The sequence below is a fragment of the Chinchilla lanigera genome, unplaced genomic scaffold (assembly GCF_000276665.1).
Source record: "Chinchilla lanigera isolate Chin_1 unplaced genomic scaffold, ChiLan1.0 scaffold00062, whole genome shotgun sequence".
Classification (NCBI taxonomy): Eukaryota; Metazoa; Chordata; class Mammalia; order Rodentia; family Chinchillidae; genus Chinchilla; species Chinchilla lanigera.
Window position 1 is genome coordinate 4994349 of NW_004955463.1, and position 13624 is coordinate 5007972.

Sequence of the window (13624 nt, forward strand, 5' to 3'; positions counted from 1 at the left end):
GGGAGCCGCTGCAGAGCGCGGGTGCGGGACTTGGGGCGCCGGCCGGCAGCCGGCCGTGACGGGGACCGCGCTGGGCGGGGAGGCTGCCCTAGCCGTTGGCGCGGGGTTCCTGGGCTCTCCCGGGGGGCTCGCGCGTCTGACTCTTTGTTGGCTTTGCGTCTCTAAGGATTTCTTTTTCTTCCCCGGTGTGTGAGATCCGCTGGCTTCCTTTACTTATTCTTTACCCCCTCCCCCTTCCGTCCACCCTCCATCCAAACGCTAATGGAGCTGGCAGGACTCAGGGGCCGGGCTCCTTGCAGAAGCTTAGAGCGAGGTAGTGGTTAAACAAAAGAAAGGAGGAAAGCGAGCAACTGTTCATGCATTTGGTAAATATTTATAGGAGCCCTATTTTGTACCACACCAATTAAAGTTCGGGTTTTCCGCTCCTCTGGAGACGGCTTTGAGCAGGGCCCTCCCTGGCCTAATGTGGGTCCTTGGAGTGGGAATCATAGAAGGTGTCTTAGGCTCGGTATCCCGTTTATCTTCGCAGCAATCACTGGAAACAAATATATTATCCGAAGTGTACCTGTTGCATTATGTTTCCAGAAAATGATGGCTGTTTCCTGCACAACTCACAGATCCGAGCTCAATTCAACATGTACTGAGTGTGTGTGTGTGTGTGTGTGTGTGTGTGTGTGTGTGTGTTACTGGGGATTGAACCCAGAACTTTCCAACCGGGCTACAAATGGGGTGATGCCCTTTTTTTTGTCTTTTTGAGACAGAGTCTCGCTATGTAGTTCAGTCTGGCCTTGAGCTCACTTTGTAGCCCAGGCTAGTCTCGAAGTCGAGAGGATCCTCCTGCCTCAGCCTCCCGAGTGCTGGAATTACAGGCGTGTGCCACCACTCCCGCCGGGATGACCCACTTTGGTGCATCACTTTCTTGATCTTGAGCCAAACCCTAAGTCCTCCATCCTTCAGCTTCTTTTAACAGAAATCTAAACCACAGCCTAGAGGAGACCAAACAAATTAGCAGCATCTTACTCCATCATAAATGAATAAATTTAGGTCCTAAAGTGGTTTAGATTACATCTAAATAACATGTGCTCCCCTTTAGAAGCCATCAGAAAATTGGTGCTTCAGGCTGGGGATTTAGCTCAGTGGCACAGCGCCTGCCTGGCAAGTGCAAGGTCCTGAGTTTGATTCCCAGTACCCGAGGAAAACCAAAAAAAAAAAAGAAAATTGGTACTTCCACTTCCAGTGTTTTTGTGAAATCTGTACACTGCCTATGTCATTAGGTAATCAGTGATTTGCTTTCTCTGATAAGGAGAACTGGGTAAGATGGAGAACACGCCAGAGCTGGGGCTTCTCAGCTCTCTCTAATGTTCCCAAACCTGGTAGGAACAAGTTTGTTCAAAAAGAAAAAAAATGATTCTTTCACATCCCCTTGGACTGCAAAGTGCTGATGCAGTTAGTGTTGCTGTAGGAAGCCTGGTCTCAAGCCTTGACCAAGAGTTCTTTGAAAGTCAAGTTTGAAAAAAAAAAAAAAAAATAGAAAGTCAAATCAGAGAACTTAGTTATAAACTCCAGGAAAAGAAGTGTTCAACGTACCGGTCCCCTGCTCCTTGAGCCAGGCCTTTAAACCCAGGCAAGAAGGACTCCTTCCCTGGACACCCACCCTGGTCCCCATAGCTATGCTATGTCTGTGTTGTTTCATCATGATGGGCCAACGTCTTGCCCCTCCACCTTAAAAACACACCCAGTATAAAGAACCTATCCTTCTGAGTGCAAATAGCCTCAAGCCTGCATGGGGAGTTTGCATCTAGACTATCAACCAAAGGCCCCTGTGTCAAAGGCTTAGGACCAGGCATGGTGCCACTAGGTGGTGATAGGACCTTTAAGAGGTAGGGCCCAGTGGGAGGTTTTAGGTCATCGTTGGGGGGCTGGAAAGGGATTGTGAGACCCCTCTTCCTCTTTATCTCTTTTGCTTTCCAGCAGCCCTGAGGTGAGCAGCGGGCTCTCGCATGTGCTGTGTACCATGATGTGCTGCTAAATGGTGGGGCCAACTGATCATGGACGCTGAGGCGAAGTGAATCTTTCTCTCTCCATAAGTTGGTTATAGCAATTTTTTCATAGCGTAATGGAAAGCCAATTAACACAGAGAAGAGGGAGCAGTTCTTCATAGTCATTCAGAAGGAGTTGCTCATGAGCACATCACTGGGCCTAGGGTTTTGACGGTAGCCGTGGGCTCACATGGCTCCTCACTACTGCACGGTCAGGATGAGAAGATACACGCGCATGCCACGCTTGTTAGTATGGCCTAGAGCACGTTTGGGTATGTGCTACCTGGGCCTCCATAGCTACTCTTGCCCTCAGTCCTGCGAGTGGTAGGGTTTAAAGAAAAGCATCTCAGTTTGAAAAAGGGTATTCCTATTATTAGAAGTATATTTGCCTTGGATGTTTACCTAATATCATAGACCTAATCTATAAACTTTTCAAAACCTTTCCAACTTAGGCCTTTTAAATTACACGAGTCCTGTTTTTCTTACTCTAATGCTGTTATCATTTAAGCTGCTGCCCTGTGATCAAAATAATATCCCACGGATGCTGGCTTCATCCCAGACCCTCTGTAAAACACACATTTAGGAGACAAAAAGTGTGTGTGAAGAGGTGGTGTCATGTGATAGGCCTTAACGGATGAGGCTAGTGGAAGGATGGTTGCTGGGCACCCCAGATAAAGGTCTCACGTTTACACAGTGTCTGCCGGTACCAGTCTGGATGCTACAGGGCACCTTGCTATGACGGTCAACTGGCTATCTCCTTGTCACACTGGACTTTCCTCCTTTTTGACACGTTGCTCTCTTGACCTTGTTTACACCCTAACTGTGGTCCCAGGGCCTTACTTTCTTCCCTGAAAGCTGTGCTATGAAAGTGGTCTGGGATGGTCTAGGCTCCCTTCTTGGGCCCAGAAATCTGGCTTCCACCCCACTGTGTCGTCAGGTTTGCTGTCTAAAAGTCAGTTCACACTTTTTCCTTCCTTGACCTTCCATAGTTGAAAATGTTAAATTTCCTTTGGAAACTTTCTCCTTGCTTGCCCTGGAGGATGTTAGGGGTCACTTTCAGGTTTAGATTTTCAAAGAGACCCCTGTAAAGACTAATTGTTGAAGACCACTACAAAGTGGCTCTGAGCAGGATTTAATATTAACCAATTGGCTTTCCATGTTCACTTGTGAATCTGTCCAAGGCCTAGGCTCCTTATCTGGAAATGGTGGATTCATAATAAGTGAACCTCTGTGAGTCACTAATCCCTACTTGAACCTGTAGTGGTGGATGAAGCCAGAAAACCTCAAAGGACAACACAAGATCACAGCCAAGGGTACCTGGGTCATATCTCAACTACATGAAGAGTATAGCCTCACATGTCTCATTCTTCAGTAGATTGACTTAATACCTTACTTAGAGAAGTCCTTGAGTGGTTCTCCCCTTCTTGAGTACTCCCCTCCCTTCTGATAACCAAATGAATATGGGGACCCAGAGAAGGTCGAGGTCTTAGCCCCAAGAGAATCTTGAATTATGTGAGAGGTTTGATCCTCCTGGGACCCTGAAGTCATTTCATTTGCCTCTTTTTATTTAGCCTTCACCATACACTCATTCAGGAGATTGCAGACCTGATCAGCCCGCAATAACTAAGGGATATTTATTAACTCCATAACTAATTATTTCCTTCTAGGTGTCAAGTTTGCAGTTAGAATAAGTGCTTCCAAATGACCCACTGTACCTACCCAGGCAGACTACAGGATTTGACTAGATAAGGACAGCTTCTTATCACTTAGTCACTGTGCTTTTTTTATTCTACCTATATTAAAAATACATAAGTCTAAAAATCAAACAAGTAGGTTTTTCCACTGAACCTTAATTTTGCCAGTTACAATTTAAGTATTTATTTTAGGGTGACCCAGTGTCCCAGTATGCACAAGACTGGGGGTTTCCCAGGATGAGAGACATTCCATGCTTAAAACCAGGACAATCTTAGGAAACTAGTACAGTTAGTTCTCCTTTGGAAAGAATCTTTTATCTTGCTTTCCTTTGCCCTTGGAAGTCATAAGGCACAGGCTTCCAGAAGTGCAGCATTTTTACTTGCTTCAGCTGCCTTAGACTTTCAGAGTAGGTCTGATTTCATTGACTTCCCTACTTCGTGACTTAGAAGAGAAGACATTTGTGGGCTGGAAGTTTTAACTTTGCAGGATGGAAACTACCTGTCTGGTCTTGAAAAGAAATTTGGCAGCCTTAATAGTGCAGTAGAAGTGAGACAGGGGCTGGATTACAATGCTTCATGAGAAAATGAAGTTGAATGCTCCATGAGTCTAGAGATGTTGGGGATTTACTGCTTTCATCTAGAAAAAGGGGCGGGCTTTCCACATTTGAGTCTCTTGTAATTTTGGATCCATCCAATATTTTGCTTTAAAGAAACAACAATGATCTATCCTATCTGGCAAAAGATAACTAAGAGAACAGTCACCTCCACAATTTTAATTACACCATGCCCTACTTGGCTTGACTTTACAAAAGTGGAAGGAATCAAAGGCAAAAGAAAGCAGAAAAGAAAAGGGCCTCTGGGACTGGGGGTTAAGCTCAGTGGCACAGAGCCTGCCTGGCAAGTGCAAGGTTATGAGTTTGATTCCCGGTACTGGAAAAAAACCAAAAAAAAAAAAAGGGTCTCTGTCTAAAATGTTTTGAGCTTATTCCTAAGAAGAAGATTAGAAATAACCCTTAAAAACTGACATCAACACACTTACGTTTAATGTGGCACTATTCACAAGATGTGGAACCAGTTTTGGTGCCTATCACCAGATGAATGGATAAATAAAATACGATACCTACGCACAATGGATTATTATTCAGCCATAAAAACATGAAAGCCTGTCATTTACAGCACAATTTATGGAACCAGAGAACATTTTAAGTGAAATAAGGCAGATACAGAATGATGGGTACTGTGCGTTCTCCCTCATAAGTGGAAGCTAAAAATGGTTTAATTGAATGTAGACTAATGATTGCTAGAGCTTTGGAAGGAGTGTAGAAAAAAAGAGGGTAAATAAAGGGAGGCTGGACTTGATCAGTGCACATTGTGTGCATATGTTGAAAATACCACACTGAAACTCATTAATGTATACAATTAGAACATGGAAGTCAATAATAAAATAATTTTTAAGACTGACATCTAAGCTGGGCATAGTGGCACATGCTTATAATTCATGCACTCTAGGAGGCTGAGACAGAAGAATGACAAGTTGAAGCCCAACCTAGGCAACATAATTTGGCAAGACTCTATCTCAAAATAAAATGGGATAGGGATGTAGCTCAGTGCATTAGCCCTGGGTTCAATTCCTAACACTGAAAAAAAAAAATTTTATTGACATCAGATGCTTTAGCCAAATAATGTCTCACAAATCATGTCATCTAAATTCCCAGCACTGAGTCTCACTAACTTAGGTATGGAAGCATAATCGCCAGTCACAGTAGCTGGCATAAAGGTTACATATGCACCCAGACACTGTGCTGTGTGCTTTTCTTTTTTTTTTTTTTTTCCAGTACCGGAAATCAAACTCATGACCTTACACTTGCTAGGCAGGTGCTGTGCCACTGAGCTAAATCCCCAGCCCCTTGTACTGTGTGCTATACTTTATTTGCCCTTCATGATCTCCCTGAATTGTTGGTTCCATTATTATCCTCATTTTTATATATTAAAAAAGAGAAGACAAAGATAGAGCTGTTGAGGGGTAGAATCCAGACTCAAAACAAGGCAGAGGACAAAACTCAGGGATTCGGTCCATGCACTATTTGTTGAAGGTTTGTATAGCTAGCTTATTACTATGGCATTGTTTTATATATCTTGTAGTTATGTTTTTTGGCTGGATATTTAAGACCAAGTTAAAATGAGACCTGTATTAATTAAAGTTAACTTTTGTTATTTATCAAGGTCAGTTAAATCTCTTTAGGATTTATCTTGGAACTATGTATAATAACTCTCAGTTTTTCTGTCAGTGTCAGCCATCTGGATGGGTTATGGCTATTGTTTAACCAAGTTGTGTTTTCTTTCTTTATTTATTTTTTGGTACTAGGAATCTAACTCAGGACCTTGCACTTGCCAGGCAAGCACTTGTGCAGCTGAGCTATATCCCCTGCTCGCCCAAGTTGTGTTTTATGAAAGCTTGGGAAACATTTTTTAGTGACTCTTTTTAGGCACACTATATATCACTGAATTTTTTTATCTTTGTAGTTTATCTATCTTTTTGGTTAGGAGGTTATGTAACTGACCAGAGTTGTAGGGTATTGCTGAAAAGGTATTTTTATGTCTTGGGTTTTTGTTGACCTCAGAGTGCTGTGGCCAAAATATTGGCTATCTTTTTAACCTAGTTTTTTAGTTTTTGATCTCTAAACTTTTGTTGTTGAGTATCCGGAAGAGAAAGTTAATAACATTACATTGTAGTAGAGCAGTGAGTTTTTTTGTTTTGTTTTGTTTTGGTTTGTTTTTTTTTTCCTGTACCGGGAATCAAACTCACGACCTTGCACTTGCCAGGCAGGCACTGTGCCACTGAGCTAAATCCCCAGCCCTAGAGCAGTGAGTTTAATTATGAAAAGTTTTACCTGGGGGCTGGGGATTTAGCTCAGTGGCAAAAAGCGCCTGCCTGGCAAGCACAAGGTCGAGAGTTCGGTTCTCGGTACCGGAGAAAAACAAAAACAAAACAAAAAAAAAAAAAAAAAAAAAACCCGAAAAGTTTTACCTGAATATCAAGCACCTTGAAATATAAAGTATAGCCAGAGAAGTTATCTTTTATCAAACATAGTTATTTTAAAAGTTTAATTCCTATAAAATATTAACATAACAGTTATATGTATCTATTAACATAACAGTTTTATAGACAAAAATTGAGATAGAAAGCCATATATAATATTTTAACATGACAACCATAATGACATTTTTGTAACACACCTAAATTTTTATTTTGACATAGAATAACCTTTTTAATCAATCATCTCTATCTAGCATATAAGAAGCTTTTGTCTAATTTGTTGTCTTTTAATGGGATACTATTGAAGTGTGTGACTTTTTTGGACTGCATAATATTTAAACATCTCTAAGAGTAATTGCACATGTACAGCATATGTATTACGTAAGTTTTTGTTAAAAATATTATTATTGACTGGTGACCAGTCATGTTGGCTTGTCATGAACCTCTTATAAGTATCTGGAGCACAAAAGAAAGGCAGATGTCTGAATTTGAAAGAAAAAGTCTATCACTATAAGCAATCTTGGTTTTACATTTTGGAAGACCTATATATGTGAAGGCATGAATACATTTAATGTATCACGAGATTAATAACAATTAATTCTCATAGCCATATGGAAACTTTGGTTTTTAATTTAGTTTTGTATGAGAGCATCTTTAAATTGGAAAACCTTATTGTCTCATTTTTAGGAAACTTAATCTTTTTAAATTTATTTTAAAAAATAAAAGAAGGAAAACATATTAATAAATAGACATCCATTTACAAAATAGCATAAGCACAAGTAATACTGAATTACAGACAAAGTGGTAGGAAATTAACAATGGTTGATGTATTACGTATTGATATCTTCAAAGTGGTTTTTCTTGGGGCTGGGGATTTAGCTCAGCGGCAAAGTACCTGCCTGGCAAGCACAAGGCTGTGAGTTCAATTCCTGGTACTGGAAGAAAAACAAAAACAAAAATGAGCAAAGTAGTTTCTCAGGAAAACGAATGGAGACATGCAAGATTGATCAAATAAGTAATCATTAACTGTTCCTTTCAGTAAAGTAATAGAAGTCAGTAGTACAGCTATGTTAGCTATCCTGTATATACATACGTACGTAATTTCCCCTTCTCTCTTTTCCCTCATAATTTCTCCTTTTCTCTTTTCCCTCATCCCAGAGAAACTTAATCTTTTGATGATGACCAATGTAAACATATCACAATAATATATTTTTAATAAAATTCATTGGGGTGTCTCTCAAAAGGCTATGGAGATCATTGGGGCCTCTCATTAACAAACAAGAACTGGATAGTTATTATTTTAGGCAGGTACTTTTTTGTTTATCAATTGGAGTGGTATCTAATAATGTTTCTCCACTCTAAGGGACTTTTGTTTAATTATCTTAACAATTTTTTTAACTCATGAGAACTAAAATATAACAACTAACATTATTTTGAACAGTGAGAAACTCTTAAATTATAATATATAAACAACAGTATATACTGTATGTATAAAACCAATTTTAACATCATTTTGACCAGCTGGCAACATTGATAGGAGCATATTAGTCAAATGCTTTAAAAATCTACAAATACAAAAAGGGAAATTAGTTGAGCTCAGATAAAACAGCTGTTTTTGGACTGGACATACAGACAAACAAACAAAATATATAGTACAAATCTGTCTATAAAATCTGAATATACTCATATATATTTTTGGCCAAATTGAATTAACAAACTCTTTTAGAATTTAGAAATTTGTAATTATAAATAGGCTAGTCAGAATTTTGGTAGGTCAATTAGCAGAGATCTCTTATAAGAAGAATTTAGAAGAAACAAAAAAAATTTTTATAAGAATATGGACAACTTTTGTGCTTTTATGTAGCTTTTAGCTTAGTCATCTTTATATCCTCTGTCACATATTTAAATCTTTTTTATTTTATTAGCATTTTTTCTGTAAGACTTAGAATTTAGGTTAATAATATTATTTATGTAAAATTTTGGTGGTATCTTTGATATATCTTTGTCAGGGCTCACCCCAACCCCTTGCTCTTGGGTTGTTATGACTAAACCCAATTTTTTGTCAGCGGCAAATGCTGCAACTATTTAATGTAAGAGTGGCTGCATGTCCAAGAAAAGGTAGATGCTATGTGCTTGGGCTCATTGAAGCTTTAAAAAGGTGAGCTGTAGCTGTCTAAGTGGCTCCTGGACAAAGGTGCAGTTGCCACTGGGTGCCCCAGCTAGGGCGCATAGCCCATGTTTCCTGCTGTGACTGACACAACACAAAGCAGGCATTTAGGTTTTTTCCACCTCCCTTTTCTGGGCGTTAGGCTCAGTGCTTAACTCTGGTTTTTGCCTCCTCCTGTTGTGCAAACCAGCCCTGTTTTTTCCCACCCAGGGGTCTGTGAGAAGTGGTGTGAGCAGGAAGCAGCAGTTTCTTGTTGTTGTTTTTATTGTTCTTGTTAAATAACCCTTCAAAAGTCTGCAGAGGTCTAGGTAGACCTATGCTGGCCTGCTTTCTGTCTAGCCCTACTCCAAACTGCTCCCTCACCTTCTCCTAAGCATGTAAATTTATAGGTTTTTTTTTTTTTTTCCTGGAAACAAACTAAGAAATTTAGCAAACCATGTGGTCTTAATAGACATTTCTCTAACCTTAAGCAAAAATTTAAGCATTTTAGTATATAAAGAATGCACTTTGGATCCTGAATTCCCTATTGTTTTATACTCAGTGATTACTCAATGCACTCTGTACCTTATTTATGTTACCTACTCCCAGAGTGTCTCCTCATCTAAGCTTGCTAAGTTTTTTGTGCTCATCCCGCACACTGGGCACCTACTGCCTCAACCTGAGTGGCCAGCGGGGTCCCAAGAGGGGCCAATAGGTAGTTAAAAAAAAACAAGACGCATAAAGAAACGCTGGGACTGGGTGGGACCTGACCTCTCTGGTTGAGAAGCGGCCACAGTGTCTTAATCCAGAGTCTGTATTTATACATGGTAAAAAGAGGGGAAGTGTGGGACCCAGTCAAAAGTGCAAGGTCTCAGTATTTAGTTGAGAACATTGAAAGTGAAAACATTTTCAGAGCTGTCTGCGCTATAGTTAACAAGGAAGAACATCAAGGCCAGACACTTGCTGATATGCAGCTGAGCTAGAGGTCAACTTGTTTATTCAGTCTGCCTCTGGCGTTTTGTGTCCTTTTGCTCTAGTCTCAAGGAATTTGATGACCTCCAGCTCAGTCTCAGCTGAACCACTCCCCACAGGTTTGGAAAGATGGAGAGACCAGTTCTAAGTTCACTTGGAGCACACTGGCTATTTTAAATAGTGGAGTGGGGCTGACACGCTGTCTTCAGGACAAATTGAACTTTGCTCTTATAAAGGCAAACAATATATTGGGCAATCAGAATCTCACCAAACAGCATCCCAAAGGTTTAACATATATTATTAAATGTTACTACAAGAAACCAACAATTCTGTGCCAGTTCTTTGACTTTAGCCCAGAAGGGTTTAATACTAGTGTCAACAAAATCTATACTTTAATCAGAGGGTATTTCACACTCTATATTTTGATAAAGGCATTAAAAAAAGAAGAAGAAAAAGACTAATTTATTAAGTTGAGGTTCAGGATAAAGAATTTGATGTCTATTGTTTGGGTTAAACTTTTCGTAAGCATCACTAATGTTCTGCAAAATTTAATAAATCTGCCTTGGAAATATTGTCTGCTCTGAATGCAGGCCAGTTTCTATCAGCAATGGCTAAGAAGCCTGGAGAGTTGTCACCTAACCATAAACGGGAGCATAAAAAATTTGCTCAAGACACTGATTCCCCCAGAGAGTAAAGGCAAAATTGTACCAGTATGTCTGTTGTTTTTCTTTCTCTTTCTCTACAGAAAACAAATTTATCTTGGAATGGGCAGCATTAAATTTAACATTGGATCTTTTTGTGTTTCCAGGTCAAGTGGGAACACATAGACTCCCTACCAAGGAAAATTAACTGCAATGTATTTTTAGCATCCGTTAAAAGTATTTTCAGCTGAAGGTATTCTACAGGAGACAGTTTATTTCACTGAAGTTGAAACAATTTGCTGTAATGTCACCTAGAATTCTAGAAATTTCTTTGGGTCTATGTAATTATGTGCCCACCCCGACCCCTCCACTGCCCACCATTCTGAGTCCCAGTCCTGGAGTGGACATTTTCTGAGGCAAAAAGGGAAAATAAGCTGAGTAAGATATAAATGGAAAACATCTGTGAAATAGTTTTGAGAAATGAAGCTAACTACAGCACACTTGGCCCTTGGAAATGAGGCACATCCAGGAGGAGGGGGTGGAGAGAGTAGGGTGCAGAGAGGAGGACCCAACTCCACGCTGTGCCCAATCTTGAGTGGAAGCTGTGGACAAAGGCCATGCAATGGCGGGGGGCGGGGGTGCTTTCTGAAAAGTGGCCCTGTGTTCTGTGTGCAGACTACAGCAAGGCCTCCCTCTCCACAGGCCTAGCCACACTCCGTGGTGCTGGGAGGGAAGCCCAAGTAGTATTAGCTTCTCCCCGCTCTCTTCAAAGGGGTGAGCTCTGCAGGCCTGCTAAGGATGTTTTAGTGACCAGCCCAAAATGTAGTAAGCTTTGATTAACACACAAATACTTCTTCTGTTTGAATAGCTTTGAAAAACATTTTCCATTTTAAAAAGTAAATTCATTTAACACCTAGCTTTTAAATAAATATTTTACTTTTTATTAGCATGAAGTTGTGTCAGTCAGCTTTCTGTTACTATGACAAGTACCTGAGATATTGGCTCATAAAGGAAGAGATTTATTTTGGCTCACAGTTTGGGGTTTGCTTGTTTTTGAGACAGAATCTTGCTAGGTAGTTCAGGCTGGTCCTGAACTCACTATGTAGCCCAGGCTGACCTTGAATTCATGGTAATCCTCCTGCTTTAGTCTCCTGAGTGCTGGCAATATAGGCATGCAACACCACTTGGCTCACAGTTTGGAAGACTTCCGTCCATGACCAGTTGACTCCTTTGTTTTGGGCTGGTAGTGGCCCATGATGGCAGAACAATGTGGCAGAACATGCTGTTTACCTCATGGTCAAGAAATGAAAGAGCAGGAAGAAGAGGCAAGGGTCCAAATGTCCTTTTGAAGAATGCACCTCAACTACCTAAGAGCTTCCACTAAGCACTACTTCTTCAATCCTTTTTTTTGGAACCGGGAATTGAACTCAGGACCTTGCACTTGCCAGGCAGGCACTATGCCACTGATTTATATCCCCGGCCAGTGCTACTTCTTAAAGGTTGTACTACCTCCCAATAACATCAAGCTGAACACTAAGTCTGTAGCACCTAGACCTTTGGGAGACATCCCAAATGCAAATTGTAGGAGACATATATATACAGCACATGCATAAGCATATATACATACACATTTTTTTTTGAGACAGGGTCTCACTATGTGCTTCAGCCTGGCCTTAAACTCACTATGTAGGCTGACTTTGAACTCTCAAACTCACAGTGATCCTCTTGTCTCAGCATCCTGAGTGCTGGGATTACAGGTGTGCACCACCATGGCCAGCACCACACATTTGTCAAAAGACAAGGACAATTTGTCAAAAGACAATTTATGGTCCTCCTGATACTTCTACTCTTGTAACAAAGAAGAGTTTCTGTTTCCTTTTTTATAAAACAGAACTAAAAAACCTAATTCCCTATCTACACTTCCCTCCATCTTATGAAATGGTAATCTCCCTTGAAATAATGTCGTGTTTATGTGCTGGACTATGGCAAGTCATAATATAAGCATCACGGTTATGATTAACCCACAAATGGGTTAATAATATTTATGGAAGGTTAATAATATTTATCTAAGGTGTCTGAATACAAGATAACTTGAGAAGATTTCTTTGTTCTCTACTTCAAGCAACAATGAAATCACATTTGTCTGCTATTGATTAGCGTAGTTTTCAGAAGCTGTGATCCCTGGTAAGTTAAAAGGAAACTATTTCAAAATTCACAGAGCAGATTTGTTGACAGTCTAGATAAAGTAGCTAGCAGATACCCCAGTTTGGCTCCATTGTTCTCAGACTACAGTGGTATTCAGGTATGGGGGAACAATTTGAGGAAGCCCTTCCCTTCCTTTGTAGGGGAATATTGTTCCCTATGGTTCTTGAATACAATTATATTAACATTCAATTTACATTTTCAAAACTACACTTGGAATATGTTTATTAGGGGTTGGGGCTTGTTCTAATATAATATATTCAATTTATTTTCCCTTAGATTAGTTTATTTTAATAAGGTTTTTAATCAAGTTTAATATGATATACAAGTTGAATCCAAATAGATTCGAACATTAACTGGAAAAATGATAGGGGAGTTTAACTCATACCCCACATTTGCCATAATCATCACCCCTGCTGCTGGTCATTGCCACCTTGGGGGCTGAGTTGCATTTAACTAGCACCAAACTTGCAGGTTTTCTCTCCAATTTTGGTGTTCAGTTTCTTGCACATGAAAATTTTAAAAATGGATCATTTTCATTTATTTATGAATCCCCTTGTACCGAACACTAATTCTGACACAGCTCTTAAAACATGCTTTTCAAAACATGCTTGGTGTGATGCAGAACCCTTTGGTATCCATGTACATTCAGTGATTCTCATGAACGTTCCTGTCTGACCAGCAGCCTTTCGTCTTCTGTTACCCCACACCCTGCCTTCAGTTTATTAGACCTGCTGTAGGCCCTTCACTGGAACTGGGCAAAAGTCGCTCTCCTAGATATTTGGATGTGGGATTGGGAAAAAGAAAGGCAAAATTTTTCTGGGTCAAGACAGTAAATTTGAAGCCAAAAGCAGCCAACTCCACACCATAAAGGCCATTTCAAAGCAAAGCAA